The sequence below is a fragment of the Tasmannia lanceolata genome, unplaced genomic scaffold (assembly GCF_043159265.1).
Source record: "Tasmannia lanceolata isolate RefF3 unplaced genomic scaffold, GAP_Taslan_0.1 ptg000003l, whole genome shotgun sequence".
Classification (NCBI taxonomy): Eukaryota; Viridiplantae; Streptophyta; class Magnoliopsida; order Canellales; family Winteraceae; genus Tasmannia; species Tasmannia lanceolata.
In genome coordinates this window covers 28,870,729-28,896,170 of record NW_027518680.1, presented here as the reverse complement: position 1 = coordinate 28,896,170, position 25,442 = coordinate 28,870,729, and the positions used below count along the sequence as shown (strand labels likewise).

Below are 25,442 nucleotides of genomic sequence, written 5' to 3'. Positions count from 1 at the left end.
GTACGAAGTCCGTTTAAATGAAAGTGCGAAAAAATCCTGCTAGATGACACCGGATGGACGATCCGAGCATGTCGGGAAGCCGGATGACCGCCAGGGCTGTTATCGCGCGATGAATCTTCCCGAGTACCCCCGAATCAATATAAGAATCGCCACGATCTGACGGGCGGATCAAAAGTTATCGTCGGAACGATATTTGTGCACCAAGGGTAGCTCACGGCCAGTAAACACCTTCCGACCGGATTCATGACTCGCATCCACTAGTACACTCATCCGCTATAGCATGTACGTCACTGAATCTAAACAAACCCCCGCTATAATTTGACCGCAAATGAAATGTCAGAACGAATTCCGTTTATCGAATCAAACGACACTATCGCCCCGCCATAATAAAGACCGGACGTCTTTGAATTCACCATCCGGAAGAAAATAAAAAGATCCGAACCGAAACGTAGGAGGCGACGCACTAAACGTGCGTTTCAGTTCGCATCGATGTTCCAGAACCGAAAGATTGTTCGAAAAAAGTGGTAGATAGCCGAAAAAAGTGACAGGGGTGCAACACGAGGACTTCCCAGGAGGTCACCCATCCTAGTACTACTCTCGCCCAAGCACGCTTAACTTCGGAGTTCTGATGGGATCCAGTGCATTTGTGCTGGTATGATCGCACCCAGCATGCCTCTCCATTGTCAAAGTAATTAAGAGTTTCCACTCGCATTGTCGTACGAAGTCCGTTTAAATGAAAGTGCGAAAAAATCCTGCTAGATGACACCGGATGGACGATCCGAGCATGTCGGGAAGCCGGATGACCGCTAGAGCTGTCATCGCGCGATGGATCTTCCCGAGTACCCCCGAATCAATATAAGAATCGCCACGATCTGACGGGCGGATCAAAAGTTATCGTCGGAACGATATTTGTGCACCAAGGGTAGCTCACGGCCAGTAAACACCTTCCGACCGGATTCATGACTCGCATCCACTAGTACACTCATCCGCTATAGCCTGTACGTCACTGAATCTAAACAAACCCCCGCTATAATTTGACCGCAAATGAAATGTCAGAACGAATTCCGTTTATCGAATCAAACGACACTATCACCCCGCCATAATAAAGACCGGACGTCTTTGAATTCACCATCCGGAAGAAAATAAAAAGATCCGAACCGAAACGTAGGAGGCGACGCACTAAACGTGCGTTTCAGTTCGCATCGATGTTCCAGAACCGAAAGATTGTTCGAAAAAAGTGGTAGATAGCCGAAAAAAGTGACAGGGGTGCAACACGAGGACTTCCCAGGAGGTCACCCATCCTAGTACTACTCTCGCCCAAGCACGCTTAACTTCGGAGTTCTGATGGGATCCAGTGCATTTGTGCTGGTATGATCGCACCCAGCATGCCTCTCCATTGTCAAAGTAATAAAGAGTTTCCACTCGCATTGTCGTACGAAGTCCGTTTAAATGAAAGTGCGAAAAAATCCTGCTAGATGACACCGGATGGACGATCCGAGCATGTCGGGAAGCCGGATGACCGCCAGGGCTGTCATCGCGCGATGAATCTTCCCGAGTACCCCCGAATCAATATAAGAATCGCCACGATCTGACGGGCGGATCAAAAGTTATCGTCGGAACGATATTTGTGCACCAAGGGTAGCTCACGGCCAGTAAACACCTTCCGACCGGATTCATGACTCGCATCCACTAGTACACTCATCCGCTATAGCATGTACGTCACTGAATCTAAACAAACCCCCGCTATAATTTGACCGCAAATGAAATGTCAGAACGAATTCCGTTTATCGAATCAAACGACACTATCGCCCCGCCATAATAAAGACCGGACGTCTTTGAATTCACCATCCGGAAGAAAATAAAAAGATCCGAACCGAAACGTAGGAGGCGACGCACTAAACGTGCGTTTCAGTTCGCATCGATGTTCCAGAACCGAAAGATTGTTCGAAAAAAGTGGTAGATAGCCGAAAAAAGTGACAGGGGTGCAACACGAGGACTTCCCAGGAGGTCACCCATCCTAGTACTACTCTCGCCCAAGCACGCTTAACTTCGGAGTTCTGATGGGATCCAGTGCATTTGTGCTGGTATGATCGCACCCAGCATGCCTCTCCATTGTCAAAGTAATTAAGAGTTTCCACTCGCATTGTCGTACGAAGTCCGTTTAAATGAAAGTGCGAAAAAATCCTGCTAGATGACACCGGATGGACGATCCGAGCATGTCGGGAAGCCGGATGACCGCCAGGGCTGTCATCGCGCGATGAATCTTCCCGAGTACCCCCGAATCAATATAAGAATCGCCACGATCTGACGGGCGGATCAAAAGTTATCGTCGGAACGATATTTGTGCACCAAGGGTAGCTCACGGCCAGTAAACACCTTCCGACCGGATTCATGACTCGCATCCACTAGTACACTCATCCGCTATAGCCTGTACGTCACTGAATCTAAACAAACCCCCGCTATAATTTGACCGCAAACGAAATGTCAGAACGAATTCCGTTTATCGAATCAAACGACACTATCACCCCGCCATAATAAAGACCGGACGTCTTTGAATTCACCATCCGGAAGAAAATAAAAAGATCCGAACCGAAACGTAGGAGGCGACGCACTAAACGTGCGTTTCAGTTCGCATCGATGTTCCAGAACCGAAAGATTGTTCGAAAAAAGTGGTAGATAGCCGAAAAAAGTGACAGGGGTGCAACACGAGGACTTCCCAGGAGGTCACCCATCCTAGTACTACTCTCGCCCAAGCACGCTTAACTTCGGAGTTCTGATGGGATCCAGTGCATTTGTGCTGGTATGATCGCACCCAGCATGCCTCTCCATTGTCAAAGTAATTAAGAGTTTCCACTCGCATTGTCGTACGAAGTCCGTTTAAATGAAAGTGCGAAAAAATCCTGCTAGATGACACCGGATGGACGATCCGAGCATGTCGGGAAGCCGGATGACCGCCAGGGCTGTCATCGCGCGATGGATCTTCCCGAGTACCCCCGAATCAATATAAGAATCGCCACGATCTGACGGGCGGATCAAAAGTTATCGTCGGAACGATATTTGTGCACCAAGGGTAGCTCACGGCCAGTAAACACCTTCCGACCGGATTCATGACTCGCATCCACTAGTACACTCATCCGCTATAGCCTGTACGTCACTGAATCTAAACAAACCCCCGCTATAATTTGACCGCAAATGAAATGTCAGAACGAATTCCGTTTATCGAATCAAACGACACTATCACCCCGCCATAACAAAGACCGGACGTGTTTGAATTCACCATCCGGAAGAAAATAAAAAGATCCGAACCGAAACGTAGGAGGCGACGCACTAAACGTGCGTTTCAGTTCGCATCGATGTTCCAGAACCGAAAGATTGTTCGAAAAAAGTGGTAGATAGCCGAAAAAATGACAGGGGTGCAACACGAGGACTTCCCAGGAGGTCACCCATCCTAGTACTACTCTCGCCCAAGCACGCTTAACTTCGGAGTTCTGATGGGATCCAGTGCATTTGTGCTGGTATGATCGCACCCAGCATGCCTCTCCATTGTCAAAGTAATAAAGAGTTTCCACTCGCATTGTCGTACGAAGTCCGTTTAAATGAAAGTGCGAAAAAATCCTGCTAGATGACACCGGATGGACGATCCGAGCATGTCGGGAAGCCGGATGACCGCCAGGGCTGTCATCGCGCGATGGATCTTCCCGAGTACCCCCGAATCAATATAAGATTCGCCACGATCTGACGGGCGGATCAAAAGTTATCGTCGGAACGATATTTGTGCACCAAGGGTAGCTCACGGCCAGTAAACACCTTCCGACCGGATTCATGACTCGCATCCACTAGTACACTCATCCGCTATAGCCTGTACGTCACTGAATCTAAACAAACCCCCGCTATAATTTGACCGCAAATGAAATGTCAGAACGAATTCCGTTTATCGAATCAAACGACACTATCACCCCGCCATAATAAAGACCGGACGTCTTTGAATTCACCATCCGGAAGAAAATAAAAAGATCCGAACCGAAACGTAGGAGGCGACGCACTAAACGTGCGTTTCAGTTCGCATCGATGTTCCAGAACCGAAAGATTGTTCGAAAAAAGTGGTAGATAGCCGAAAAAAGTGACAGGGGTGCAACACGAGGACTTCCCAGGAGGTCACCCATCCTAGTACTACTCTCGCCCAAGCACGCTTAACTTCGGAGTTCTGATGGGATCCAGTGCATTTGTGCTGGTATGATCGCACCCAGCATGCCTCTCCATTGTCAAAGTAATAAAGAGTTTCCACTCGCATTGTCGTACGAAGTCCGTTTAAATGAAAGTGCGAAAAAATCCTGCTAGATGACACCGGATGGACGATCCGAGCATGTCGGGAAGCCGGATGACCGCTAGGGCTGTCATCGCGCGATGAATCTTCCCGAGTACCCCCGAATCAATATAAGAATCGCCACGATCTGACGGGCGGATCAAAAGTTATCGTCGGAACGATATTTGTGCACCAAGGGTAGCTCACGGCCAGTAAACACCTTCCGACCGGATTCATGACTCGCATCCACTAGTACACTCATCCGCTATAGCCTGTACGTCACTGAATCTAAACAAACCCCCGCTATAATTTGACCGCAAATGAAATGTCAGAACGAATTCCGTTTATCGAATCAAACGACACTATCACCCCGCCATAATAAAGACCGGACGTGTTTGAATTCACCATCCGGAAGAAAATAAAAAGATCCGAACCGAAACGTAGGAGGCGACGCACTAAACGTGCGTTTCAGTTCGCATCGATGTTCCAGAACCGAAAGATTGTTCGAAAAAAGTGGTAGATAGCCGAAAAAAGTGACAGGGGTGTAACACGAGGACTTCCCAGGAGGTCACCCATCCTAGTACTACTCTCGCCCAAGCACGCTTAACTTCGGAGTTCTGATGGGATCCAGTGCATTTGTGCTGGTATGATCGCACCCAGCATGCCTCTCCATTGTCAAAGTAATAAAGAGTTTCCACTCGCATTGTCGTACGAAGTCCGTTTAAATGAAAGTGCGAAAAAATCCTGCTAGATGACACCGGATGGACGATCCGAGCATGTCGGGAAGCCGGATGACCGCCAGGGCTGTCATCGCGCGATGAATCTTCCCGAGTACCCCCGAATCAATATAAGAATCGCCACGATCTGACGGGCGGATCAAAAGTTATCGTCGGAACGATATTTGTGCACCAAGGGTAGCTCACGGCCAGTAAACACCTTCCGACCGGATTCATGACTCGCATCCACTAGTACACTCATCCGCTATAGCCTGTACGTCACTGAATCTAAACAAACCCCCGCTATAATTTGACCGCAAATGAAATGTCAGAACGAATTCCGTTTATCGAATCAAACGACACTATCACCCCGCCATAATAAAGACCGGACGTCTTTGAATTCACCATCCGGAAGAAAATAAAAAGATCCGAACCGAAACGTAGGAGGCGACGCACTAAACGTGCGTTTCAGTTCGCATCGATGTTCCAGAACCGAAAGATTGTTCGAAAAAAGTGGTAGATAGCCGAAAAAAGTGACAGGGGTGCAACACGAGGACTTCCCAGGAGGTCACCCATCCTAGTACTACTCTCGCCCAAGCACGCTTAACTTCGGAGTTCTGATGGGATCCAGTGCATTTGTGCTGGTATGATCGCACCCAGCATGCCTCTCCATTGTCAAAGTAATAAAGAGTTTCCACTCGCATTGTCGTACGAAGTCCGTTTAAATGAAAGTGCGAAAAAATCCTGCTAGATGACACCGGATGGACGATCCGAGCATGTCGGGAAGCCGGATGACCGCCAGGGCTGTCATCGCGCGATGAATCTTCCCGAGTACCCCCGAATCAATATAAGAATCGCCACGATCTGACGGGCGGATCAAAAGTTATCGTCGGAACGATATTTGTGCACCAAGGGTAGCTCACGGCCAGTAAACACCTTCCGACCGGATTCATGACTCGCATCCACTAGTACACTCATCCGCTATAGCCTGTACGTCACTGAATCTAAACAAACCCCCGCTATAATTTGACCGCAAATGAAATGTCAGAACGAATTCCGTTTATCGAATCAAACGACACTATCACCCCGCCATAATAAAGACCGGACGTCTTTGAATTCACCATCCGGAAGAAAATAAAAAGATCCGAACCGAAACGTAGGAGGCGACGCACTAAACGTGCGTTTCAGTTCGCATCGATGTTCCAGAACCGAAAGATTGTTCGAAAAAAGTGGTAGATAGCCGAAAAAAGTGACAGGGGTGCAACACGAGGACTTCCCAGGAGGTCACCCATCCTAGTACTACTCTCGCCCAAGCACGCTTAACTTCGGAGTTCTGATGGGATCCAGTGCATTTGTGCTGGTATGATCGCACCCAGCATGCCTCTCCATTGTCAAAGTAATAAAGAGTTTCCACTCGCATTGTCGTACGAAGTCCGTTTAAATGAAAGTGCGAAAAAATCCTGCTAGATGACACCGGATGGACGATCCGAGCATGTCGGGAAGCCGGATGACCGCCAGGGCTGTCATCGCGCGATGAATCTTCCCGAGTACCCCCGAATCAATATAAGAATCGCCACGATCTGACGGGCGGATCAAAAGTTATCGTCGGAACGATATTTGTGCACCAAGGGTAGCTCACGGCCAGTAAACACCTTCCGACCGGATTCATGACTCGCATCCACTAGTACACTCATCCGCTATAGCCTGTACGTCACTGAATCTAAACAAACCCCCGCTATAATTTGACCGCAAATGAAATGTCAGAACGAATTCCGTTTATCGAATCAAACGACACTATCACCCCGCCATAATAAAGACCGGACGTGTTTGAATTCACCATCCGGAAGAAAATAAAAAGATCCGAACCGAAACGTAGGAGGCGACGCACTAAACGTGCGTTTCAGTTCGCATCGATGTTCCAGAACCGAAAGATTGTTCGAAAAAAGTGGTAGATAGCCGAAAAAAGTGACAGGGGTGCAACACGAGGACTTCCCAGGAGGTCACCCATCCTAGTACTACTCTCGCCCAAGCACGCTTAACTTCGGAGTTCTGATGGGATCCAGTGCATTTGTGCTGGTATGATCGCACCCAGCATGCCTCTCCATTGTCAAAGTAATAAAGAGTTTCCACTCGCATTGTCGTACGAAGTCCGTTTAAATGAAAGTGCGAAAAAATCCTGCTAGATGACACCGGATGGACGATCCGAGCATGTCGGGAAGCCGGATGACCGCCAGGGCTGTCATCGCGCGATGAATCTTCCCGAGTACCCCCGAATCAATATAAGAATCGCCACGATCTGACGGGCGGATCAAAAGTTATCGTCGGAACGATATTTGTGCACCAAGGGTAGCTCACGGCCAGTAAACACCTTCCGACCGGATTCATGACTCGCATCCACTAGTACACTCATCCGCTATAGCCTGTACGTCACTGAATCTAAACAAACCCCCGCTATAATTTGACCGCAAATGAAATGTCAGAACGAATTCCGTTTATCGAATCAAACGACACTATCACCCCGCCATAATAAAGACCGGACGTGTTTGAATTCACCATCCGGAAGAAAATAAAAAGATCCGAACCGAAACGTAGGAGGCGACGCACTAAACGTGCGTTTCAGTTCGCATCGATGTTCCAGAACCGAAAGATTGTTCGAAAAAAGTGGTAGATAGCCGAAAAAAGTGACAGGGGTGCAACACGAGGACTTCCCAGGAGGTCACCCATCCTAGTACTACTCTCGCCCAAGCACGCTTAACTTCGGAGTTCTGATGGGATCCAGTGCATTTGTGCTGGTATGATCGCACCCAGCATGCCTCTCCATTGTCAAAGTAATAAAGAGTTTCCACTCGCATTGTCGTACGAAGTCCGTTTAAATGAAAGTGCGAAAAAATCCTGCTAGATGACACCGGATGGACGATCCGAGCATGTCGGGAAGCCGGATGACCGCCAGGGCTGTTATCGCGCGATGAATCTTCCCGAGTACCCCCGAATCAATATAAGAATCGCCACGATCTGACGGGCGGATCAAAAGTTATCGTCGGAACGATATTTGTGCACCAAGGGTAGCTCACGGCCAGTAAACACCTTCCGACCGGATTCATGACTCGCATCCACTAGTACACTCATCCGCTATAGCCTGTACGTCACTGAATCTAAACAAACCCCCGCTATAATTTGACCGCAAATGAAATGTCAGAACGAATTCCGTTTATCGAATCAAACGACACTATCACCCCGCCATAATAAAGACCGGACGTCTTTGAATTCACCATCCGGAAGAAAATAAAAAGATCCGAACCGAAACGTAGGAGGCGACGCACTAAACGTGCGTTTCAGTTCGCATCGATGTTCCAGAACCGAAAGATTGTTCGAAAAAAGTGGTAGATAGCCGAAAAAAGTGACAGGGGTGCAACACGAGGACTTCCCAGGAGGTCACCCATCCTAGTACTACTCTCGCCCAAGCACGCTTAACTTCGGAGTTCTGATGGGATCCAGTGCATTTGTGCTGGTATGATCGCACCCAGCATGCCTCTCCATTGTCAAAGTAATAAAGAGTTTCCACTCGCATTGTCGTACGAAGTCCGTTTAAATGAAAGTGCGAAAAAATCCTGCTAGATGACACCGGATGGACGATCCGAGCATGTCGGGAAGCCGGATGACCGCCAGGGCTGTCATCGCGCGATGAATCTTCCCGAGTACCCCCGAATCAATATAAGAATCGCCACGATCTGACGGGCGGATCAAAAGTTATCGTCGGAACGATATTTGTGCACCAAGGGTAGCTCACGGCCAGTAAACACCTTCCGACCGGATTCATGACTCGCATCCACTAGTACACTCATCCGCTATAGCCTGTACGTCACTGAATCTAAACAAACCCCCGCTATAATTTGACCGCAAACGAAATGTCAGAACGAATTCCGTTTATCGAATCAAACGACACTATCACCCCGCCATAATAAAGACCGGACGTCTTTGAATTCACCATCCGGAAGAAAATAAAAAGATCCGAACCGAAACGTAGGAGGCGACGCACTAAACGTGCGTTTCAGTTCGCATCGATGTTCCAGAACCGAAAGATTGTTCGAAAAAAGTGGTAGATAGCCGAAAAAAGTGACAGGGGTGCAACACGAGGACTTCCCAGGAGGTCACCCATCCTAGTACTACTCTCGCCCAAGCACGCTTAACTTCGGAGTTCTGATGGGATCCAGTGCATTTGTGCTGGTATGATCGCACCCAGCATGCCTCTCCATTGTCAAAGTAATTAAGAGTTTCCACTCGCATTGTCGTACGAAGTCCGTTTAAATGAAAGTGCGAAAAAATCCTGCTAGATGACACCGGATGGACGATCCGAGCATGTCGGGAAGCCGGATGACCGCCAGGGCTGTCATCGCGCGATGGATCTTCCCGAGTACCCCCGAATCAATATAAGAATCGCCACGATCTGACGGGCGGATCAAAAGTTATCGTCGGAACGATATTTGTGCACCAAGGGTAGCTCACGGCCAGTAAACACCTTCCGACCGGATTCATGACTCGCATCCACTAGTACACTCATCCGCTATAGCCTGTACGTCACTGAATCTAAACAAACCCCCGCTATAATTTGACCGCAAATGAAATGTCAGAACGAATTCCGTTTATCGAATCAAACGACACTATCACCCCGCCATAACAAAGACCGGACGTGTTTGAATTCACCATCCGGAAGAAAATAAAAAGATCCGAACCGAAACGTAGGAGGCGACGCACTAAACGTGCGTTTCAGTTCGCATCGATGTTCCAGAACCGAAAGATTGTTCGAAAAAAGTGGTAGATAGCCGAAAAAAGTGACAGGGGTGCAACACGAGGACTTCCCAGGAGGTCACCCATCCTAGTACTACTCTCGCCCAAGCACGCTTAACTTCGGAGTTCTGATGGGATCCAGTGCATTTGTGCTGGTATGATCGCACCCAGCATGCCTCTCCATTGTCAAAGTAATAAAGAGTTTCCACTCGCATTGTCGTACGAAGTCCGTTTAAATGAAAGTGCGAAAAAATCCTGCTAGATGACACCGGATGGACGATCCGAGCATGTCGGGAAGCCGGATGACCGCCAGGGCTGTCATCGCGCGATGGATCTTCCCGAGTACCCCCGAATCAATATAAGATTCGCCACGATCTGACGGGCGGATCAAAAGTTATCGTCGGAACGATATTTGTGCACCAAGGGTAGCTCACGGCCAGTAAACACCTTCCGACCGGATTCATGACTCGCATCCACTAGTACACTCATCCGCTATAGCCTGTACGTCACTGAATCTAAACAAACCCCCGCTATAATTTGACCGCAAATGAAATGTCAGAACGAATTCCGTTTATCGAATCAAACGACACTATCACCCCGCCATAATAAAGACCGGACGTCTTTGAATTCACCATCCGGAAGAAAATAAAAAGATCCGAACCGAAACGTAGGAGGCGACGCACTAAACGTGCGTTTCAGTTCGCATCGATGTTCCAGAACCGAAAGATTGTTCGAAAAAAGTGGTAGATAGCCGAAAAAAGTGACAGGGGTGCAACACGAGGACTTCCCAGGAGGTCACCCATCCTAGTACTACTCTCGCCCAAGCACGCTTAACTTCGGAGTTCTGATGGGATCCAGTGCATTTGTGCTGGTATGATCGCACCCAGCATGCCTCTCCATTGTCAAAGTAATAAAGAGTTTCCACTCGCATTGTCGTACGAAGTCCGTTTAAATGAAAGTGCGAAAAAATCCTGCTAGATGACACCGGATGGACGATCCGAGCATGTCGGGAAGCCGGATGACCGCCAGGGCTGTCATCGCGCGATGAATCTTCCCGAGTACCCCCGAATCAATATAAGAATCGCCACGATCTGACGGGCGGATCAAAAGTTATCGTCGGAACGATATTTGTGCACCAAGGGTAGCTCACGGCCAGTAAACACCTTCCGACCGGATTCATGACTCGCATCCACTAGTACACTCATCCGCTATAGCCTGTACGTCACTGAATCTAAACAAACCCCCGCTATAATTTGACCGCAAATGAAATGTCAGAACGAATTCCGTTTATCGAATCAAACGACACTATCACCCCGCCATAATAAAGACCGGACGTCTTTGAATTCACCATCCGGAAGAAAATAAAAAGATCCGAACCGAAACGTAGGAGGCGACGCACTAAACGTGCGTTTCAGTTCGCATCGATGTTCCAGAACCGAAAGATTGTTCGAAAAAAGTGGTAGATAGCCGAAAAAAGTGACAGGGGTGCAACACGAGGACTTCCCAGGAGGTCACCCATCCTAGTACTACTCTCGCCCAAGCACGCTTAACTTCGGAGTTCTGATGGGATCCAGTGCATTTGTGCTGGTATGATCGCACCCAGCATGCCTCTCCATTGTCAAAGTAATAAAGAGTTTCCACTCGCATTGTCGTACGAAGTCCGTTTAAATGAAAGTGCGAAAAAATCCTGCTAGATGACACCGGATGGACGATCCGAGCATGTCGGGAAGCCGGATGACCGCCAGGGCTGTCATCGCGCGATGAATCTTCCCGAGTACCCCCGAATCAATATAAGAATCGCCACGATCTGACGGGCGGATCAAAAGTTATCGTCGGAACGATATTTGTGCACCAAGGGTAGCTCACGGCCAGTAAACACCTTCCGACCGGATTCATGACTCGCATCCACTAGTACACTCATCCGCTATAGCCTGTACGTCACTGAATCTAAACAAACCCCCGCTATAATTTGACCGCAAACGAAATGTCAGAACGAATTCCGTTTATCGAATCAAACGACACTATCACCCCGCCATAATAAAGACCGGACGTCTTTGAATTCACCATCCGGAAGAAAATAAAAAGATCCGAACCGAAACGTAGGAGGCGACGCACTAAACGTGCGTTTCAGTTCGCATCGATGTTCCAGAACCGAAAGATTGTTCGAAAAAAGTGGTAGATAGCCGAAAAAAGTGACAGGGGTGCAACACGAGGACTTCCCAGGAGGTCACCCATCCTAGTACTACTCTCGCCCAAGCACGCTTAACTTCGGAGTTCTGATGGGATCCAGTGCATTTGTGCTGGTATGATCGCACCCAGCATGCCTCTCCATTGTCAAAGTAATTAAGAGTTTCCACTCGCATTGTCGTACGAAGTCCGTTTAAATGAAAGTGCGAAAAAATCCTGCTAGATGACACCGGATGGACGATCCGAGCATGTCGGGAAGCCGGATGACCGCCAGGGCTGTCATCGCGCGATGGATCTTCCCGAGTACCCCCGAATCAATATAAGAATCGCCACGATCTGACGGGCGGATCAAAAGTTATCGTCGGAACGATATTTGTGCACCAAGGGTAGCTCACGGCCAGTAAACACCTTCCGACCGGATTCATGACTCGCATCCACTAGTACACTCATCCGCTATAGCCTGTACGTCACTGAATCTAAACAAACCCCCGCTATAATTTGACCGCAAATGAAATGTCAGAACGAATTCCGTTTATCGAATCAAACGACACTATCACCCCGCCATAACAAAGACCGGACGTGTTTGAATTCACCATCCGGAAGAAAATAAAAAGATCCGAACCGAAACGTAGGAGGCGACGCACTAAACGTGCGTTTCAGTTCGCATCGATGTTCCAGAACCGAAAGATTGTTCGAAAAAAGTGGTAGATAGCCGAAAAAAGTGACAGGGGTGCAACACGAGGACTTCCCAGGAGGTCACCCATCCTAGTACTACTCTCGCCCAAGCACGCTTAACTTCGGAGTTCTGATGGGATCCAGTGCATTTGTGCTGGTATGATCGCACCCAGCATGCCTCTCCATTGTCAAAGTAATAAAGAGTTTCCACTCGCATTGTCGTACGAAGTCCGTTTAAATGAAAGTGCGAAAAAATCCTGCTAGATGACACCGGATGGACGATCCGAGCATGTCGGGAAGCCGGATGACCGCCAAGGCTGTCATCGCGCGATGGATCTTCCCGAGTACCCCCGAATCAATATAAGATTCGCCACGATCTGACGGGCGGATCAAAAGTTATCGTCGGAACGATATTTGTGCACCAAGGGTAGCTCACGGCCAGTAAACACCTTCCGACCGGATTCATGACTCGCATCCACTAGTACACTCATCCGCTATAGCCTGTACGTCACTGAATCTAAACAAACCCCCGCTATAATTTGACCGCAAATGAAATGTCAGAACGAATTCCGTTTATCGAATCAAACGACACTATCACCCCGCCATAATAAAGACCGGACGTCTTTGAATTCACCATCCGGAAGAAAATAAAAAGATCCGAACCGAAACGTAGGAGGCGACGCACTAAACGTGCGTTTCAGTTCGCATCGATGTTCCAGAACCGAAAGATTGTTCGAAAAAAGTGGTAGATAGCCGAAAAAAGTGACAGGGGTGCAACACGAGGACTTCCCAGGAGGTCACCCATCCTAGTACTACTCTCGCCCAAGCACGCTTAACTTCGGAGTTCTGATGGGATCCAGTGCATTTGTGCTGGTATGATCGCACCCAGCATGCCTCTCCATTGTCAAAGTAATAAAGAGTTTCCACTCGCATTGTCGTACGAAGTCCGTTTAAATGAAAGTGCGAAAAAATCCTGCTAGATGACACCGGATGGACGATCCGAGCATGTCGGGAAGCCGGATGACCGCCAGGGCTGTCATCGCGCGATGAATCTTCCCGAGTACCCCCGAATCAATATAAGAATCGCCACGATCTGACGGGCGGATCAAAAGTTATCGTCGGAACGATATTTGTGCACCAAGGGTAGCTCACGGCCAGTAAACACCTTCCGACCGGATTCATGACTCGCATCCACTAGTACACTCATCCGCTATAGCCTGTACGTCACTGAATCTAAACAAACCCCCGCTATAATTTGACCGCAAATGAAATGTCAGAACGAATTCCGTTTATCGAATCAAACGACACTATCACCCCGCCATAATAAAGACCGGACGTGTTTGAATTCACCATCCGGAAGAAAATAAAAAGATCCGAACCGAAACGTAGGAGGCGACGCACTAAACGTGCGTTTCAGTTCGCATCGATGTTCCAGAACCGAAAGATTGTTCGAAAAAAGTGGTAGATAGCCGAAAAAAGTGACAGGGGTGCAACACGAGGACTTCCCAAGAGGTCACCCATCCTAGTACTACTCTCGCCCAAGCACGCTTAACTTCGGAGTTCTGATGGGATCCAGTGCATTTGTGCTGGTATGATCGCACCCAGCATGCCTCTCCATTGTCAAAGTAATTAAGAGTTTCCACTCGCATTGTCGTACGAAGTCCGTTTAAATGAAAGTGCGAAAAAATCCTGCTAGATGACACCGGATGGACGATCCGAGCATGTCGGGAAGCCGGATGACCGCCAGGGCTGTCATCGCGCGATGGATCTTCCCGAGTACCCCCGAATCAATATAAGAATCGCGACGATCTGACGGGCGGATCAAAAGTTATCGTCGGAACGATATTTGTGCACCAAGGGTAGCTCACGGCCAGTAAACACCTTCCGACCGGATTCATGACTCGCATCCACTAGTACACTCATCCGCTATAGCCTGTACGTCACTGAATCTAAACAAACACCCGCTATAATTTGACCGCAAATGAAATGTCAGAACGAATTCCGTTTATCGAATCAAACGACACTATCACCCCGCCATAATAAAGACCGGACGTCTTTGAATTCACCATCCGGAAGAAAATAAAAAGATCCGAACCGAAACGTAGGAGGCGACGCACTAAACGTGCGTTTCAGTTCGCATCGATGTTCCAGAACCGAAAGATTGTTCGAAAAAAGTGGTAGATAGCCGAAAAAAGTGACAGGGGTGCAACACGAGGACTTCCCAGGAGGTCACCCATCCTAGTACTACTCTCGCCCAAGCACGCTTAACTTCGGAGTTCTGATGGGATCCAGTGCATTTGTGCTGGTATGATCGCACCCAGCATGCCTCTCCATTGTCAAAGTAATAAAGAGTTTCCACTCGCATTGTCGTACGAAGTCCGTTTAAATGAAAGTGCGAAAAAATCCTGCTAGATGACACCGGATGGACGATCCGAGCATGTCGGGAAGCCGGATGACCGCCAGGGCTGTCATCGCGCGATGAATCTTCCCGAGTACCCCCGAATCAATATAAGAATCGCCACGATCTGACGGGCGGATCAAAAGTTATCGTCGGAACGATATTTGTGCACCAAGGGTAGCTCACGGCCAGTAAACACCTTCCGACCGGATTCATGACTCGCATCCACTAGTACACTCATCCGCTATAGCCTGTACGTCACTGAATCTAAACAAACCCCCGCTATAATTTGACCGCAAATGAAATGTCAGAACGAATTCCGTTTATCGAATCAAACGACACTATCACCCCGCCATAATAAAGACCGGACGTGTTTGAATTCACCATCCGGAAGAAAATAAAAAGATCCGAACCGAAACGTAGGAGGCGACGCACTAAACGTGCGTTTCAGTTCGCATCGATGTTCCAGAACCGAAAGATTGTTCGAAAAAAGTGGTAGATAGCCGAAAAAAGTGACAGGGGTGCAACACGAGGACTTCCCAGGAGGTCACCCATCCTAGTACTACTCTCGCCCAAGCACGCTTAACTTCGGAGTTCTGATGGGATCCAGTGCATTTGTGCTGGTATGATCGCACCCAGCATGCCTCTCCATTGTCAAAGTAATAAAGAGTTTCCACTCGCATTGTCGTACGAAGTCCGTTTAAATGAAAGTGCGAAAAAATCCTGCTAGATGACACCGGATGGACGATCCGAGCATGTCGGGAAGCCGGATGACCGCCAGGGCTGTCATCGCGCGATGAATCTTCCCGAGTACCCCCGAATCAATATAAGAATCGCCACGATCTGACGGGCGGATCAAAAGTTATCGTCGGAACGATATTTGTGCACCAAGGGTAGCTCACGGCCAGTAAACACCTTCCGACCGGATTCATGACTCGCATCCACTAGTACACTCATCCGCTATAGCCTGTACGTCACTGAATCTAAACAAACCCCCGCTATAATTTGACCGCAAATGAAATGTCAGAACGAATTCCGTTTATCGAATCAAACGACACTATCACCCCGCCATAATAAAGACCGGACGTGTTTGAATTCACCATCCGGAAGAAAATAAAAAGATCCGAACCGAAACGTAGGAGGCGACGCACTAAACGTGCGTTTCAGTTCGCATCGATGTTCCAGAACCGAAAGATTGTTCGAAAAAAGTGGTAGATAGCCGAAAAAAGTGACAGGGGTGCAACACGAGGACTTCCCAGGAGGTCACCCATCCTAGTACTACTCTCGCCCAAGCACGCTTAACTTCGGAGTTCTGATGGGATCCAGTGCATTTGTGCTGGTATGATCGCACCCAGCATGCCTCTCCATTGTCAAAGTAATAAAGAGTTTCCACTCGCATTGTCGTACGAAGTCCGTTTAAATGAAAGTGCGAAAAAATCCTGCTAGATGACACCGGATGGACGATCCGAGCATGTCGGGAAGCCGGATGACCGCCAGGGCTGTCATCGCGCGATGAATCTTCCCGAGTACCCCCGAATCAATATAAGAATCGCCACGATCTGACGGGCGGATCAAAAGTTATCGTCGGAACGATATTTGTGCACCAAGGGTAGCTCACGGCCAGTAAACACCTTCCGACCGGATTCATGACTCGCATCCACTAGTACACTCATCCGCTATAGCCTGTACGTCACTGAATCTAAACAAACCCCCGCTATAATTTGACCGCAAATGAAATGTCAGAACGAATTCCGTTTATCGAATCAAACGACACTATCACCCCGCCATAATAAAGACCGGACGTCTTTGAATTCACCATCCGGAAGAAAATAAAAAGATCCGAACCGAAACGTAGGAGGCGACGCACTAAACGTGCGTTTCAGTTCGCATCGATGTTCCAGAACCGAAAGATTGTTCGAAAAAAGTGGTAGATAGCCGAAAAAAGTGACAGGGGTGCAACACGAGGACTTCCCAGGAGGTCACCCATCCTAGTACTACTCTCGCCCAAGCACGCTTAACTTCGGAGTTCTGATGGGATCCAGTGCATTTGTGCTGGTATGATCGCACCCAGCATGCCTCTCCATTGTCAAAGTAATAAAGAGTTTCCACTCGCATTGTCGTACGAAGTCCGTTTAAATGAAAGTGCGAAAAAATCCTGCTAGATGACACCGGATGGACGATCCGAGCATGTCGGGAAGCCGGATGACCGCCAGGGCTGTCATCGCGCGATGAATCTTCCCGAGTACCCCCGAATCAATATAAGAATCGCCACGATCTGACGGGCGGATCAAAAGTTATCGTCGGAACGATATTTGTGCACCAAGGGTAGCTCACGGCCAGTAAACACCTTCCGACCGGATTCATGACTCGCATCCACTAGTACACTCATCCGCTATAGCCTGTACGTCACTGAATCTAAACAAACCCCCGCTATAATTTGACCGCAAACGAAATGTCAGAACGAATTCCGTTTATCGAATCAAACGACACTATCACCCCGCCATAATAAAGACCGGACGTCTTTGAATTCACCATCCGGAAGAAAATAAAAAGATCCGAACCGAAACGTAGGAGGCGACGCACTAAACGTGCGTTTCAGTTCGCATCGATGTTCCAGAACCGAAAGATTGTTCGAAAAAAGTGGTAGATAGCCGAAAAAAGTGACAGGGGTGCAACACGAGGACTTCCCAGGAGGTCACCCATCCTAGTACTACTCTCGCCCAAGCACGCTTAACTTCGGAGTTCTGATGGGATCCAGTGCATTTGTGCTGGTATGATCGCACCCAGCATGCCTCTCCATTGTCAAAGTAATTAAGAGTTTCCACTCGCATTGTCGTACGAAGTCCGTTTAAATGAAAGTGCGAAAAAATCCTGCTAGATGACACCGGATGGACGATCCGAGCATGTCGGGAAGCCGGATGACCGCCAGGGCTGTCATCGCGCGATGGATCTTCCCGAGTACCCCCGAATCAATATAAGAATCGCCACGATCTGACGGGCGGATCAAAAGTTATCGTCGGAACGATATTTGTGCACCAAGGGTAGCTCACGGCCAGTAAACACCTTCCGACCGGATTCATGACTCGCATCCACTAGTACACTCATCCGCTATAGCCTGTACGTCACTGAATCTAAACAAACCCCCGCTATAATTTGACCGCAAATGAAATGTCAGAACGAATTCCGTTTATCGAATCAAACGACACTATCACCCCGCCATAACAAAGACCGGACGTGTTTGAATTCACCATCCGGAAGAAAATAAAAAGATCCGAACCGAAACGTAGGAGGCGACGCACTAAACGTGCGTTTCAGTTCGCATCGATGTTCCAGAACCGAAAGATTGTTCGAAAAAAGTGGTAGATAGCCGAAAAAAGTGACAGGGGTGCAACACGAGGACTTCCCAGGAGGTCACCCATCCTAGTACTACTCTCGCCCAAGCACGCTTAACTTCGGAGTTCTGATGGGATCCAGTGCATTTGTGCTGGTATGATCGCACCCAGCATGCCTCTCCATTGTCAAAGTAATAAAGAGTTTCCACTCGCATTGTCGTACGAAGTCCGTTTAAATGAAAGTGCGAAAAAATCCTGCTAGATGACACCGGATGGACGATCCGAGCATGTCGGGAAGCCGGATGACCGCCAGGGCTGTCATCGCGCGATGAATCTTCCCGAGTACCCCCGAATCAATATAAGAATCGCCACGATCTGACGGGCGGATCAAAAGTTATCGTCGGAACGATATTTGTGCACCAAGGGTAGCTCACGGCCAGTAAACACCTTCCGACCGGATTCATGACTCGCATCCACTAGTACACTCATCCGCTATAGCCTGTACGTCACTGAATCTAAACAAACCCCCGCTATAATTTGACCGCAAATGAAATGTCAGAACGAATTCCGTTTATCGAATCAAACGACACTATCACCCCGCCATAATAAAGACCGGACGTGTTTGAATTCACCATCCGGAAGAAAATAAAAAGATCCGAACCGAAACGTAGGAGGCGACGCACTAAACGTGCGTTTCAGTTCGCATCGATGTTCCAGAACCGAAAGATTGTTCGAAAAAAGTGGTAGATAGCCGAAAAAAGTGACAGGGGTGCAACACGAGGACTTCCCAGGAGGTCACCCATCCTAGTACTACTCTCGCCCAAGCACGCTTAACTTCGGAGTTCTGATGGGATCCAGTGCATTTGTGCTGGTATGATCGCACCCAGCATGCCTCTCCATTGTCAAAGTAATAAAGAGTTTCCACTCGCATTGTCGTACGAAGTCCGTTTAAATGAAAGTGCGAAAAAATCCTGCTAGATGACACCGGATGGACGATCCGAGCATGTCGGAAAGCCGGATGACCGCCAGGGCTGTTATCGCGCGATGAATCTTCCCGAGTACCCCCGAATCAATATAAGAATCGCCACGATCTGACGGGCGGATCAAAAGTTATCGTCGGAACGATATTTGTGCACCAAGGGTAGCTCACGGCCAGTAAACACCTTCCGACCGGATTCATGACTCGCATCCACTAGTACACTCATCCGCTATAGCCTGTACGTCACTGAATCTAAACAAACCCCCGCTATAATTTGACCGCAAATGAAATGTCAGAACGAATTCCGTTTATCGAATCAAACGACACTATCACCCCGCCATAATAAAGACCGGACGTCTTTGAATTCACCATCCGGAAGAAAATAAAAAGATCCGAACCGAAACGTAGGAGGCGACGCACTAAACGTGCGTTTCAGTTCGCATCGATGTTCCAGAACCGAAAGATTGTTCGAAAAAAGTGGTAGATAGCCGAAAAAAGTGACAGGGGTGCAACACGAGGACTTCCCAGGAGGTCACCCATCCTAGTACTACTCTCGCCCAAGCACGCTTAACTTCGGAGTTCTGATGGGATCCAGTGCATTTGTGCTGGTATGATCGCACCCAGCATGCCTCTCCATTGTCAAAGTAATAAAGAGTTTCCACTCGCATTGTCGTACGAAGTCCGTTTAAATGAAAGTGCGAAAAAATCCTGCTAGATGACACCGGATGGACGATCCGAGCATGTCGGGAAGCCGGATGACCGCCAGGGCTGTCATCGCGCGATGAATCTTCCCGAGTACCCCCGAATCAATATAAGAATCGCCACGATCTGACGGGCGGATCAAAAGTTATCGTCGGAACGATATTTGTGCACCAAGGGTAGCTCACGGCCAGTAAACACCTTCCGACCGGATTCATGACTCGCATCCACTAGTACACTCATCCGCTATAGCCTGTACGTCACTGAATCTAAACAAACCCCCGCTATAATTTGACCGCAAATGAAATGTCAGAACGAATTCCGTTTATCGAATCAAACGACACTATCACCCCGCCATAATAAAGACCGGACGTGTTTGAATTCACCATCCGGAAGAAAATAAAAAGATCCGAACCGAAACGTAGGAGGCGACGCACTAAACGTGCGTTTCAGTTCGCATCGATGTTCCAGAACCGAAAGATTGTTCGAAAAAAGTGGTAGATAGCCGAAAAAAGTGACAGGGGTGCAACACGAGGACTTCCCAGGAGGTCACCCATCCTAGTACTACTCTCGCCCAAGCACGCTTAACTTCGGAGTTCTGATGGGATCCAGTGCATTTGTGCTGGTATGATCGCACCCAGCATGCCTCTCCATTGTCAAAGTAATTAAGAGTTTCCACTCGCATTGTCGTACGAAGTCCGTTTAAATGAAAGTGCGAAAAAATCCTGCTAGATGACACCGGATGGACGATCCGAGCATGTCGGGAAGCCGGATGACCGCCAGGGCTGTCATCGCGCGATGGATCTTCCCGAGTACCCCCGAATCAATATAAGAATCGCGACGATCTGACGGGCGGATCAAAAGTTATCGTCGGAACGATATTTGTGCACCAAGGGTAGCTCACGGCCAGTAAACACCTTCCGACCGGATTCATGACTCGCATCCACTAGTACACTCATCCGCTATAGCCTGTACGTCACTGAATCTAAACAAACACCCGCTATAATTTGACCGCAAATGAAATGTCAGAACGAATTCCGTTTATCGAATCAAACGACACTATCACCCCGCCATAATAAAGACCGGACGTCTTTGAATTCACCATCCGGAAGAAAATAAAAAGATCCGAACCGAAACGTAGGAGGCGACGCACTAAACGTGCGTTTCAGTTCGCATCGATGTTCCAGAACCGAAAGATTGTTCGAAAAAAGTGGTAGATAGCCGAAAAAAGTGACAGGGGTGCAACACGAGGACTTCCCAGGAGGTCACCCATCCTAGTACTACTCTCGCCCAAGCACGCTTAACTTCGGAGTTCTGATGGGATCCAGTGCATTTGTGCTGGTATGATCGCACCCAGCATGCCTCTCCATTGTCAAAGTAATAAAGAGTTTCCACTCGCATTGTCGTACGAAGTCCGTTTAAATGAAAGTGCGAAAAAATCCTGCTAGATGACACCGGATGGACGATCCGAGCATGTCGGGAAGCCGGATGACCGCCAGGGCTGTCATCGCGCGATGAATCTTCCCGAGTACCCCCGAATCAATATAAGAATCGCCACGATCTGACGGGCGGATCAAAAGTTATCGTCGGAACGATATTTGTGCACCAAGGGTAGCTCACGGCCAGTAAACACCTTCCGACCGGATTCATGACTCGCATCCACTAGTACACTCATCCGCTATAGCCTGTACGTCACTGAATCTAAACAAACCCCCGCTATAATTTGACCGCAAATGAAATGTCAGAACGAATTCCGTTTATCGAATCAAACGACACTATCACCCCGCCATAATAAAGACCGGACGTGTTTGAATTCACCATCCGGAAGAAAATAAAAAGATCCGAACCGAAACGTAGGAGGCGACGCACTAAACGTGCGTTTCAGTTCGCATCGATGTTCCAGAACCGAAAGATTGTTCGAAAAAGTGGTAGATAGCCGAAAAAAGTGACAGGGGTGCAACACGAGGACTTCCCAGGAGGTCACCCATCCTAGTACTACTCTCGCCCAAGCACGCTTAACTTCGGAGTTCTGATGGGATCCAGTGCATTTGTGCTGGTATGATCGCACCCAGCATGCCTCTCCATTGTCAAAGTAATAAAGAGTTTCCACTCGCATTGTCGTACGAAGTCCGTTTAAATGAAAGTGCGAAAAAATCCTGCTAGATGACACCGGATGGACGATCCGAGCATGTCGGGAAGCCGGATGACCGCCAGGGCTGTCATCGCGCGATGAATCTTCCCGAGTACCCCCGAATCAATATAAGAATCGCCACGATCTGACGGGCGGATCAAAAGTTATCGTCGGAACGATATTTGTGCACCAAGGGTAGCTCACGGCCAGTAAACACCTTCCGACCGGATTCATGACTCGCATCCACTAGTACACTCATCCGCTATAGCCTGTACGTCACTGAATCTAAACAAACCCCCGCTATAATTTGACCGCAAATGAAATGTCAGAACGAATTCCGTTTATCGAATCAAACGACACTATCACCCCGCCATAATAAAGACCGGACGTGTTTGAATTCACCATCCGGAAGAAAATAAAAAGATCCGAACCGAAACGTAGGAGGCGACGCACTAAACGTGCGTTTCAGTTCGCATCGATGTTCCAGAACCGAAAGATTGTTCGAAAAAAGTGGTAGATAGCCGAAAAAAGTGACAGGGGTGCAACACGAGGACTTCCCAGGAGGTCACCCATCCTAGTACTACTCTCGCCCAAGCACGCTTAACTTCGGAGTTCTGATGGGATCCAGTGCATTTGTGCTGGTATGATCGCACCCAGCATGCCTCTCCATTGTCAAAGTAATAAAGAGTTTCCACTCGCATTGTCGTACGAAGTCCGTTTAAATGAAAGTGCGAAAAAATCCTGCTAGATGACACCGGATGGACGATCCGAGCATGTCGGGAAGCCGGATGACCGCCAGGGCTGTTATCGCGCGATGAATCTTCCCGAGTACCCCCGAATCAATATAAGAATCGCCACGATCTGACGGGCGGATCAAAAGTTATCGTCGGAACGATATTTGTGCACCAAGGGTAGCTCACGGCCAGTAAACACCTTCCGACCGGATTCATGACTCGCATCCACTAGTACACTCATCCGCTATAGCCTGTACGTCACTGAATCTAAACAAACCCCCGCTATAATTTGACCGCAAATGAAATGTCAGAACGAATTCCGTTTATCGAATCAAACGACACTATCACCCCGCCATAATAAAGACCGGACGTGTTTGAATTCACCATCCGGAAGAAAATAAAAAGATCCGAACCGAAACGTAGGAGGCGACGCACTAAACGTGCGTTTCAGTTCGCATCGATGTTCCAGAACCGAAAGATTGTTCGAAAAAAGTGGTAGATAGCCGAAAAAAGTGACAGGGGTGCAACACGAGGACTTCCCAGGAGGTCACCCATCCTAGTACTACTCTCGCCCAAGCACGCTTGACTTCGGAGTTCTGATGGGATCCAGTGCATTTGTGCTGGTATGATCGCACCCAGCATGCCTCTCCATTGTCAAAGTAATAAAGAGTTTCCACTCGCATTGTCGTACGAAGTCCGTTTAAATGAAAGTGCGAAAAAATCCTGCTAGATGACACCGGATGGACGATCCGAGCATGTCGGGAAGCCGGATGACCGCCAGGGCTGTCATCGCGCGATGAATCTTCCCGAGTACCCCCGAATCAATATAAGAATCGCCACGATCTGACGGGCGGATCAAAAGTTATCGTCGGAACGATATTTGTGCACCAAGGGTAGCTCACGGCCAGTAAACACCTTCCGACCGGATTCATGACTCGCATCCACTAGTACACTCATCCGCTATAGCCTGTACGTCACTGAATCTAAACAAACCCCCGCTATAATTTGACCGCAAATGAAATGTCAGAACGAATTCCGTTTATCGAATCAAACGACACTATCACCCCGCCATAATAAAGACCGGACGTGTTTGAATTCACCATCCGGAAGAAAATAAAAAGATCCGAACCGAAACGTAGGAGGCGACGCACTAAACGTGCGTTTCAGTTCGCATCGATGTTCCAGAACCGAAAGATTGTTCGAAAAAAGTGGTAGATAGCCGAAAAAAGTGACAGGGGTGCAACACGAGGACTTCCCAGGAGGTCACCCATCCTAGTACTACTCTCGCCCAAGCACGCTTAACTTCGGAGTTCTGATGGGATCCAGTGCATTTGTGCTGGTATGATCGCACCCAGCATGCCTCTCCATTGTCAAAGTAATAAAGAGTTTCCACTCGCATTGTCGTACGAAGTCCGTTTAAATGAAAGTGCGAAAAAATCCTGCTAGATGACACCGGATGGACGATCCGAGCATGTCGGGAAGCCGGATGACCGCCAGGGCTGTTATCGCGCGATGAATCTTCCCGAGTACCCCCGAATCAATATAAGAATCGCCACGATCTGACGGGCGGATCAAAAGTTATCGTCGGAACGATATTTGTGCACCAAGGGTAGCTCACGGCTAGTAAACACCTTCCGACCGGATTCATGACTCGCATCCACTAGTACACTCATCCGCTATAGCCTGTACGTCACTGAATCTAAACAAACCCCCGCTATAATTTGACCGCAAATGAAATGTCAGAACGAATTCCGTTTATCGAATCAAACGACACTATCACCCCGCCATAATAAAGACCGGACGTCTTTGAATTCACCATCCGGAAGAAAATAAAAAGATCCGAACCGAAACATAGGAGGCGACGCACTAAACGTGCGTTTCAGTTCGCATCGATGTTCCAGAACCGAAAGATTGTTCGAAAAAAGTGGTAGATAGCCGAAAAAAGTGACAGGGGTGCAACACGAGGACTTCCCAGGAGGTCACCCATCCTAGTACTACTCTCGCCCAAGCACGCTTAACTTCGGAGTTCTGATGGGATCCAGTGCATTTGTGCTGGTATGATCGCACCCAGCATGCCTCTCCATTGTCAAAGTAATTAAGAGTTTCCACTCGCATTGTCGTACGAAGTCCGTTTAAATGAAAGTGCGAAAAAATCCTGCTAGATGACACCGGATGGACGATCCGAGCATGTCGGGAAGCCGGATGACCGCCAGGGCTGTCATCGCGCGATGGATCTTCCCGAGTACCCCCGAATCAATATAAGAATCGCGACGATCTGACGGGCGGATCAAAAGTTATCGTCGGAACGATATTTGTGCACCAAGGGTAGCTCACGGCCAGTAAACACCTTCCGACCGGATTCATGACTCGCATCCACTAGTACACTCATCCGCTATAGCCTGTACGTCACTGAATCTAAACAAACACCCGCTATAATTTGACCGCAAATGAAATGTCAGAACGAATTCCGTTTATCGAATCAAACGACACTATCACCCCGCCA

General features: G+C 48.5%; 35 non-coding genes across 35 annotated transcripts; all 35 read right to left on the bottom strand.

Moving 5' to 3' along the window:
• Nucleotides 1-547: 547 nt before the first annotated feature.
• On the bottom strand, nucleotides 548-666 carry LOC143873144 (5S ribosomal RNA). Its single transcript, XR_013247867.1, has one exon. It is a non-coding gene; the product is annotated as a 5S ribosomal RNA (ribosomal RNA).
• Nucleotides 667-1,263: 597 nt separating this feature from the next.
• On the bottom strand, nucleotides 1,264-1,382 carry LOC143873133 (5S ribosomal RNA). Its single transcript, XR_013247856.1, has one exon. It is a non-coding gene; the product is annotated as a 5S ribosomal RNA (ribosomal RNA).
• Nucleotides 1,383-1,979: 597 nt separating this feature from the next.
• LOC143873122 (5S ribosomal RNA) lies at nucleotides 1,980-2,098 on the bottom strand. Its single transcript, XR_013247843.1, has one exon. It is a non-coding gene; the product is annotated as a 5S ribosomal RNA (ribosomal RNA).
• A 597-nt stretch (nucleotides 2,099-2,695) lies between these two features.
• Nucleotides 2,696-2,814, bottom strand: LOC143873111 (5S ribosomal RNA). Its single transcript, XR_013247832.1, has one exon. It is a non-coding gene; the product is annotated as a 5S ribosomal RNA (ribosomal RNA).
• Nucleotides 2,815-3,410: 596 nt separating this feature from the next.
• LOC143873099 (5S ribosomal RNA) lies at nucleotides 3,411-3,529 on the bottom strand. The gene has a single exon (XR_013247821.1). It is a non-coding gene; the product is annotated as a 5S ribosomal RNA (ribosomal RNA).
• Nucleotides 3,530-4,126: 597 nt separating this feature from the next.
• Nucleotides 4,127-4,245, bottom strand: LOC143873088 (5S ribosomal RNA). Its single transcript, XR_013247810.1, has one exon. It is a non-coding gene; the product is annotated as a 5S ribosomal RNA (ribosomal RNA).
• Nucleotides 4,246-4,842: 597 nt separating this feature from the next.
• Nucleotides 4,843-4,961, bottom strand: LOC143873753 (5S ribosomal RNA). Its single transcript, XR_013248453.1, has one exon. It is a non-coding gene; the product is annotated as a 5S ribosomal RNA (ribosomal RNA).
• Nucleotides 4,962-5,558: 597 nt separating this feature from the next.
• On the bottom strand, nucleotides 5,559-5,677 carry LOC143873076 (5S ribosomal RNA). The gene has a single exon (XR_013247799.1). It is a non-coding gene; the product is annotated as a 5S ribosomal RNA (ribosomal RNA).
• Nucleotides 5,678-6,274: 597 nt separating this feature from the next.
• On the bottom strand, nucleotides 6,275-6,393 carry LOC143873064 (5S ribosomal RNA). Its single transcript, XR_013247788.1, has one exon. It is a non-coding gene; the product is annotated as a 5S ribosomal RNA (ribosomal RNA).
• A 597-nt stretch (nucleotides 6,394-6,990) lies between these two features.
• On the bottom strand, nucleotides 6,991-7,109 carry LOC143873052 (5S ribosomal RNA). Its single transcript, XR_013247777.1, has one exon. It is a non-coding gene; the product is annotated as a 5S ribosomal RNA (ribosomal RNA).
• Nucleotides 7,110-7,706: 597 nt separating this feature from the next.
• Nucleotides 7,707-7,825, bottom strand: LOC143873041 (5S ribosomal RNA). The gene has a single exon (XR_013247765.1). It is a non-coding gene; the product is annotated as a 5S ribosomal RNA (ribosomal RNA).
• Nucleotides 7,826-8,422: 597 nt separating this feature from the next.
• LOC143873028 (5S ribosomal RNA) lies at nucleotides 8,423-8,541 on the bottom strand. The gene has a single exon (XR_013247753.1). It is a non-coding gene; the product is annotated as a 5S ribosomal RNA (ribosomal RNA).
• Nucleotides 8,542-9,138: 597 nt separating this feature from the next.
• Nucleotides 9,139-9,257, bottom strand: LOC143873017 (5S ribosomal RNA). The gene has a single exon (XR_013247739.1). It is a non-coding gene; the product is annotated as a 5S ribosomal RNA (ribosomal RNA).
• A 597-nt stretch (nucleotides 9,258-9,854) lies between these two features.
• LOC143873004 (5S ribosomal RNA) lies at nucleotides 9,855-9,973 on the bottom strand. The gene has a single exon (XR_013247727.1). It is a non-coding gene; the product is annotated as a 5S ribosomal RNA (ribosomal RNA).
• Nucleotides 9,974-10,570: 597 nt separating this feature from the next.
• Nucleotides 10,571-10,689, bottom strand: LOC143872993 (5S ribosomal RNA). The gene has a single exon (XR_013247716.1). It is a non-coding gene; the product is annotated as a 5S ribosomal RNA (ribosomal RNA).
• Nucleotides 10,690-11,286: 597 nt separating this feature from the next.
• Nucleotides 11,287-11,405, bottom strand: LOC143872982 (5S ribosomal RNA). Its single transcript, XR_013247705.1, has one exon. It is a non-coding gene; the product is annotated as a 5S ribosomal RNA (ribosomal RNA).
• A 597-nt stretch (nucleotides 11,406-12,002) lies between these two features.
• On the bottom strand, nucleotides 12,003-12,121 carry LOC143872971 (5S ribosomal RNA). The gene has a single exon (XR_013247694.1). It is a non-coding gene; the product is annotated as a 5S ribosomal RNA (ribosomal RNA).
• A 597-nt stretch (nucleotides 12,122-12,718) lies between these two features.
• LOC143872959 (5S ribosomal RNA) lies at nucleotides 12,719-12,837 on the bottom strand. Its single transcript, XR_013247682.1, has one exon. It is a non-coding gene; the product is annotated as a 5S ribosomal RNA (ribosomal RNA).
• A 597-nt stretch (nucleotides 12,838-13,434) lies between these two features.
• On the bottom strand, nucleotides 13,435-13,553 carry LOC143872947 (5S ribosomal RNA). The gene has a single exon (XR_013247671.1). It is a non-coding gene; the product is annotated as a 5S ribosomal RNA (ribosomal RNA).
• Nucleotides 13,554-14,150: 597 nt separating this feature from the next.
• Nucleotides 14,151-14,269, bottom strand: LOC143872997 (5S ribosomal RNA). The gene has a single exon (XR_013247720.1). It is a non-coding gene; the product is annotated as a 5S ribosomal RNA (ribosomal RNA).
• Nucleotides 14,270-14,866: 597 nt separating this feature from the next.
• On the bottom strand, nucleotides 14,867-14,985 carry LOC143872935 (5S ribosomal RNA). Its single transcript, XR_013247660.1, has one exon. It is a non-coding gene; the product is annotated as a 5S ribosomal RNA (ribosomal RNA).
• A 597-nt stretch (nucleotides 14,986-15,582) lies between these two features.
• LOC143872924 (5S ribosomal RNA) lies at nucleotides 15,583-15,701 on the bottom strand. The gene has a single exon (XR_013247649.1). It is a non-coding gene; the product is annotated as a 5S ribosomal RNA (ribosomal RNA).
• Nucleotides 15,702-16,298: 597 nt separating this feature from the next.
• LOC143872911 (5S ribosomal RNA) lies at nucleotides 16,299-16,417 on the bottom strand. Its single transcript, XR_013247637.1, has one exon. It is a non-coding gene; the product is annotated as a 5S ribosomal RNA (ribosomal RNA).
• Nucleotides 16,418-17,014: 597 nt separating this feature from the next.
• LOC143872900 (5S ribosomal RNA) lies at nucleotides 17,015-17,133 on the bottom strand. Its single transcript, XR_013247626.1, has one exon. It is a non-coding gene; the product is annotated as a 5S ribosomal RNA (ribosomal RNA).
• A 597-nt stretch (nucleotides 17,134-17,730) lies between these two features.
• Nucleotides 17,731-17,849, bottom strand: LOC143872888 (5S ribosomal RNA). Its single transcript, XR_013247615.1, has one exon. It is a non-coding gene; the product is annotated as a 5S ribosomal RNA (ribosomal RNA).
• Nucleotides 17,850-18,446: 597 nt separating this feature from the next.
• Nucleotides 18,447-18,565, bottom strand: LOC143872876 (5S ribosomal RNA). Its single transcript, XR_013247604.1, has one exon. It is a non-coding gene; the product is annotated as a 5S ribosomal RNA (ribosomal RNA).
• Nucleotides 18,566-19,162: 597 nt separating this feature from the next.
• Nucleotides 19,163-19,281, bottom strand: LOC143872865 (5S ribosomal RNA). The gene has a single exon (XR_013247593.1). It is a non-coding gene; the product is annotated as a 5S ribosomal RNA (ribosomal RNA).
• A 597-nt stretch (nucleotides 19,282-19,878) lies between these two features.
• Nucleotides 19,879-19,997, bottom strand: LOC143872853 (5S ribosomal RNA). Its single transcript, XR_013247582.1, has one exon. It is a non-coding gene; the product is annotated as a 5S ribosomal RNA (ribosomal RNA).
• A 597-nt stretch (nucleotides 19,998-20,594) lies between these two features.
• LOC143872841 (5S ribosomal RNA) lies at nucleotides 20,595-20,713 on the bottom strand. Its single transcript, XR_013247571.1, has one exon. It is a non-coding gene; the product is annotated as a 5S ribosomal RNA (ribosomal RNA).
• A 597-nt stretch (nucleotides 20,714-21,310) lies between these two features.
• On the bottom strand, nucleotides 21,311-21,429 carry LOC143872830 (5S ribosomal RNA). Its single transcript, XR_013247560.1, has one exon. It is a non-coding gene; the product is annotated as a 5S ribosomal RNA (ribosomal RNA).
• A 596-nt stretch (nucleotides 21,430-22,025) lies between these two features.
• On the bottom strand, nucleotides 22,026-22,144 carry LOC143872818 (5S ribosomal RNA). Its single transcript, XR_013247549.1, has one exon. It is a non-coding gene; the product is annotated as a 5S ribosomal RNA (ribosomal RNA).
• A 597-nt stretch (nucleotides 22,145-22,741) lies between these two features.
• On the bottom strand, nucleotides 22,742-22,860 carry LOC143872807 (5S ribosomal RNA). The gene has a single exon (XR_013247538.1). It is a non-coding gene; the product is annotated as a 5S ribosomal RNA (ribosomal RNA).
• Nucleotides 22,861-23,457: 597 nt separating this feature from the next.
• On the bottom strand, nucleotides 23,458-23,576 carry LOC143873288 (5S ribosomal RNA). The gene has a single exon (XR_013248005.1). It is a non-coding gene; the product is annotated as a 5S ribosomal RNA (ribosomal RNA).
• A 597-nt stretch (nucleotides 23,577-24,173) lies between these two features.
• On the bottom strand, nucleotides 24,174-24,292 carry LOC143872793 (5S ribosomal RNA). Its single transcript, XR_013247526.1, has one exon. It is a non-coding gene; the product is annotated as a 5S ribosomal RNA (ribosomal RNA).
• Nucleotides 24,293-24,889: 597 nt separating this feature from the next.
• On the bottom strand, nucleotides 24,890-25,008 carry LOC143872782 (5S ribosomal RNA). Its single transcript, XR_013247515.1, has one exon. It is a non-coding gene; the product is annotated as a 5S ribosomal RNA (ribosomal RNA).
• Between the last annotated feature and the right edge of the window lie 434 nt (nucleotides 25,009-25,442).